Source organism: Triticum aestivum, chromosome 1A (genome assembly GCF_018294505.1).
Source record: "Triticum aestivum cultivar Chinese Spring chromosome 1A, IWGSC CS RefSeq v2.1, whole genome shotgun sequence".
Lineage (NCBI taxonomy): Eukaryota > Viridiplantae > Streptophyta > Magnoliopsida > Poales > Poaceae > Triticum > Triticum aestivum.
Window position 1 is genome coordinate 409,339,009 of NC_057794.1, and position 5,988 is coordinate 409,344,996.

Sequence of the window (5,988 nt, forward strand, 5' to 3'; positions counted from 1 at the left end):
TTGGATGGAAAATATGATACCGTGTGCACATTGATCCAAATGATGCCTAACTACAAAGATCTCAAGCCAACAGAAGTCATTGGAAGAATTGTCGCTCATGAGATGTCACTCAAGGATAAGGAAGAGCTCCACAACAATTCAAGCAGTGCCTGCAAAGCCTCATATGATGGCCCCACATCATAAAATGAGAAGCAAACCTTCAATGAAGAATTGAGCCTAATGGTGAAGAACTTCAACAAGTTCTACAAGAATAGAAGCAAGGAAAGAAGTTCTAAGTCAAGGTCCTATAATGACAAAAGATCTTCTAGTCATGAGCGTAACTTCTACAATTGTGGAAGACCCGGACACTATTCAAATGAGTGTACGGCTCCTTACAAAAGAAGAGAAGATTCTCCCAAGAGAAGAATCACCGCCAAGAGAGAGAAGGAGTAGAGATGATCATTATGAACGAAGATCCTCTCGGAGAAGCAAGGATTCAGAGAGGAAGGACAAATCATCAAAGAGCTAAACAAAAAGAAGATATCAAGCTCATGTTGGTGAATGGGTATCCGGCTCCGACTCCGACAGTCACTCCGAAAGAAGCTATCACTCCGACTCCGAATATATCAAGATGAAGGTGTTGCCGGTCTAGCACTTTTGTCAACCAACTCCTACGACATATTTGAGTCACCAAATGAAATAAGTGGAAGATGCTTCATGGCTAAAGGCCCAAAGGTATCACACCCCGAGTATGTTGATTTCAATAGTGATGAAGATGACTTCCTAGGTGATGATGCTTTACTTGTTGACAACTCTAGTGATGAAAACTATGATGAACTTGCTATTAATCATGCTAATCAAGACAAAACGAATGACGATGATAAGAAGGAGATTGAGCGTCTAACTAAAGAGCTCAATACTCTTAAGTTAGCTCATGAAACTACCTTGGAAAATCATCGAGAGATTTTAAAGACTCATGAGAAGCTATGCTTTGAAAATCTCAACCTTGAGCAAGAGCATGAGTTCTTAAAGGCGATTAATGATGATCTTCGCAAGAAAAGCTCTTACATTGCCAAGCATCTACTTTTGTCTACTTACATGCCACAAGTTAAATCTAGCAACAAGAGTAAGAAAGATTCTTCTTCTAGTAGTAACAATAATCATGCTAAACTCAATGATGTTGCTTCCAGTAGTTCTCATGATTCCACTAATGATTCTCTTAGCCAAGTTACACTTGAGCAAGAAAATAGCTTATTGAAGGGAATTATAGAGAAATGTGTTTACAAGAGCCTTGCTAGAAGTTTGTTCCTCAAGATGTTGGTTTTGAATGAAAGTTCAATGCCAATGGAGTTGAGTGGGAAGAAGATCAATACCCCAAGATGAAGTTTGTTCCTCAACAAGATAAGTATGATCCTACTTATTTCCAATGAACACACGCTCAAGATGATCTTCCACCACAAGACCACAAGCTAAAAGGCAAGGACAAGCTTCAAGAGGAGATTGATGCATTTGAAGAAGCTCCCAAAGCCTTGGTCAAGTGGGTTCCCAAGACTACATCAAGTTCTACTTCATCAAGTACGACTACAACTCCAAGGATTCCCATCAAAATGGTGTGGATCTCGAAGAAGAAGAACTAGAGATTTCTTGAGGGTGACTCCGCCAACATACTTCACTCATATCATTTTGGCGAGGACAAGTGCAAACAACTTCCATATCTTGCACTAGTTCAAGGAGTCACAAACCCTCTTGTTGGTAAGACAAGGGACAAGGTAACCTAATGCTTTCATGGACATCATCCTATGTGAACGTTACTCTATGTCTATGGATATCCTTGTTTGTTCCTTGTGGGACTAACCCGTGTAGGTATTGAGAGTGCAACTCACTCCAAAGGATTGCTCCAAAGGATCTACATCAACATTGAGCATCTACATCTTCAACACCTACATGAAGTCATCATCGACAAAACCCAAGGTTAGTTCATCCCTCTTAGGGGGGACATCACATCTAGGGGGAGCTTTACTCCAATCAATTGAGCTAAAGCAACTCTAATGGTGTGAACACAATAATGCTTTATGTAAAAATGGCAACCCCACTTGCACTTAACGATGAGTATGACCTATGATCAAGTGTTCTCATTTGCTAAGTCAATATACTCATATATAGATGACCTAGTCATCACCAAATTGCTTGATAGATGCTAGAGTGTTTGTGCATGCTTTGTCACATATTTCGTTTGCCATCTTATTGTGTGAGCATGTTGGATGCATATTTTACTCATTCAAGGACATCCATTTGTTGCTTTGATTGTTTGCCTTTTTCTCTTCTGCCAAATAGATGGACAAGAATGCCTAAGAACTCCCTCTAGCTATCTATGCTTTCCTCGTCTCAAACTATATTCATGCTACATCACAAAGTTTGATCAAGTCAGATTCATACCACTCTGTGTGAGGAGCACTCGGAGTCCCCGATTCGTCATAGACTTAAACTTCCAAAACCCCTTTGTGCATTTCGGTATGACCGAGTCATCCATTTCGATCACACCGAGACCACTAAGTTGATCTAGGTTTTCAATCTCGGTGCAACCGATTAGAACGTTTCGGTCACACTGAGTTGCAGTAACCGCTTGTAGTTCTGCATCTCGGTGCCACCGAGTCGTTTCACTCGGTCACACCGATAGTGTCAGGTTATATATACTGACGGGTCAAATTTTGGAAATTTTTCCGAAACTCCTCACCCGCGCGTAACCTGCTCTGCCTCTTCGGGTCTCCGGATTGTCCTCTCGCCGCCAGCGAGCTCCTGCCGCTGGTCTCCGCCGCCGTCAACGGCAATGTGCTCCGTCGTTGCCGCCGTAGAGAACACTCGCCTCTCTAGGGTAAGTGTTCGACCCCTTGTGCTGTCGTCTTCACTCCAATTCCTAGCACAAGGACAATGCCATGTTTCTGGCCACGATTGATATTGATTCATCCAGCTAAAACTCCCTTAGGTCTAGATTGATTAGAAAATTTTAGGGTTAGCTCTCCGCAGAACTCATCTCGGACCGACCGAACTGTAGATATCAGTCTCACAGATTCGGCCTTGGCCATTGCACATGCCCTTTTCGGTCTGACCGAAACGTGCAAATCGGTGTGACTGAGTTCAAGATTCTGTGAAACCCTAGCAATCTCGGTGCCACCGAACGGTGACTCAGCCCTACCGAGTCCACTAGTTTAGGTTCCAAGTGTTGCTTCGGTATCACCGAGTTGGTCAATTTGGTAGCTCCGAGATCACTTTTGTAGAGAACTAAAACTAAGATTTTTAACTCAATTATTTTGCAAAACCTCCGTACTTTGTGATGCTCATCTACTCTACCTCATCTACAACCTATTCACAGGGTCTGCTGACAGTTTGCCTGCAAGATGTCTGATCAAAGTGAGAACCAAAACAAATCTGAAGAACAGGTCCAGATGAGTGAGGGCACTAGTACCTCCAGATCTTTTGATGATGGAAGCAGGAGCACTTCAAGCAACTTACCTAAGGCAGCAACCAGATCTAGAAACAATCAAGAGGACTGCTGCTGACCAGAAGAGAAGTTGTGGGTATGCTCCACACATTCAGGAGCTCATCAACTCTAAGATGGGCACATGAACTTATTTGCTAGACAAGGAGCATCTAGCCATATATCCTAATTTTGAAGACAATACCGTTGTGATGACTGAGGAAGATCCATCATCTGTGCAAGCACATGAGAAGAGAGAGAAGGCAAGGGAAGAGAAAGCTGCAAGGATGCCAACTGCTGAAGAGGCATCTCAAGTATTCCTGAAGAGCAAGCAAGATCAGCTTGGATATCTGATTCAGGCTACACTGAGGATTGAGAAGCGCTTGGCCACCCTGACTCAGAATCAGGAGAGCCTAGAGAGGATTGTGGAAACAAATTTCTATGATCTTGATCTCAAGGTGACTGAGATTCAGACTGCAGTTGAGCAGCTTCAGGAGGAAGCAGGGGAGAGGAGAGGAAAAGAAACCACTGATGCTTTCAAGCGTGTGCCATGAGGTCCAAGGTCTGCTACAGTGCCAGTCTCAGATGCTAGAGCTTTAGTGTCAGCACCAGCAGCTACAGCTCCAGTGCCACCTCCAGCACCTACTCTAGCAGCTCCAACTACTTCATCGGAAGCCTTCGTCCTTGGAGTTATATCCACACATCCTCTAGCTATTATATGTAGTACTAGCAAGATGGCCATGCGTTCCACGGAACATCAAGATGATTGAGGGGAGGCCTTATTTGCAAATATGGAGAGGGGTGTGGGTATCTTTTTTCAAAATTGCCATAGTTTCCTTCCTATCCATCAGATATAAATCGGACGGCTTATATTGCAGGATGGCAGGCACACCATCATCAACGACTCTGTTTTTTATAAGAGTAGAGATAAAATATATTATATGTAGTATAACATGTTCATAACCACACCATGTGTATCACCGTTATATATATTCATGCATGCGTCGGTTTAAAACACTGATAAATTCTTCAAATATCTGAATTCACTTTTTATAATGAATTATGATCTCTATTCGTCTTTTACACCCACACAATCCTCTTACCTTTGTAGCTAGCGCTAACTTTCTCTCGTACATGCACACGCCAGCATCCCTCTCACCCTCCCTCAGCATTCTCTAGCTCCATTGCACAAATTCGTCTTTTAAATTTAGGTCATTCACCCACGGTGTGTGTAGGCCCCCAGCTCCTTCTTTACGGCACACATCGATCGATATGCCTCTCTAGCCAGGTGTGCCTACCACAAACACAAGCTTCCCCTCTTCTCTTCTCACCGTCCATGCCTCACTCCTACCCCTCTTTTCATCGATCACTTACTCGCACACTCCTTCCCCCTCGATATAGTATGCCTCTCACACCACCTCCTAGATGCATCCCTCTCTCTATCCTTCTCCCCGAGCCTTATTTTCTTCTAACACATACATGCATGTATACCAATCGATCTCCCTACATATACCTAGGTCGACTTTAACTATTTCCCCCCACCCATCGATCGACATACCTCACAAGTTATGTCTCTCCTTTCTCTGACAAAGGATGATTGATCTTGCTATGTAGTTACGTCTGCTTACCACAACCATATTGTCCCCCTCATCATTTGTGCATGCCTCCAGACCCGTCTCTCACACACACGCGCACAGACAGGCAGCCATCCCCTCTCTTATTGATATTGCAGGTGTGGCCTCCGTTTGTCTAGCAAGCCTCTCCCACCATTTGTTAGAAGCAACTCCACCACCACCCCCTCCAACACTCTAGCTCTGTCTCTCTCCCAACCTTATTCCTCTCCTACACATATGCATGGATGCCGATCGATCTCCCTTAATACATAAGGTAGGCCTCTCTCCTCCGCCACACATATACTAGCCATTGTACCTCTATAGTTAATTAGGTCTCCCCCACCCCCACCACACACTGATAGTTGAGCGTTGTAGGTAGGTATCCATGCCATAGAGACAAACTGCACCTGTCCCCTCTCACGTTCTAGTAGGCCAGCCACCCTATATCTTTGACGTGGGTGGCACACACAAATTCGATGGCACTCTTCATCGATCGCGCACACGCACACACACACACATCATCCCTCTCTTCGATTCTATGGATACCTCAAGCCGATGATACCTCCACTCTCTTCTCGTGGATCGCCCCTCTATATATATGATATATCCAGGACTTTATTTCACACACATTGCATATGTTAAATTTTTATCAACCCCCCCAAAACACTCACGAACCCACACACTATATCTATCTATGTTTGTATCTCTCTCACACAACCCCACGTAGGTGGTGTACGTACACGAAGAGAATAGGTACACGTACTCACGCTTCATGCCCAGCCACACCCGCGCGGGTACACGGTGGAGCTCATTTCTATACGAAATGGCAGCCCACGTGCTAATTTGAATGTGTGTAGCGGTTGTTTACCTGCGGAGGTCATGTACCACGCGTGCACGAAACAAAGTTCGACTTGATGCGTT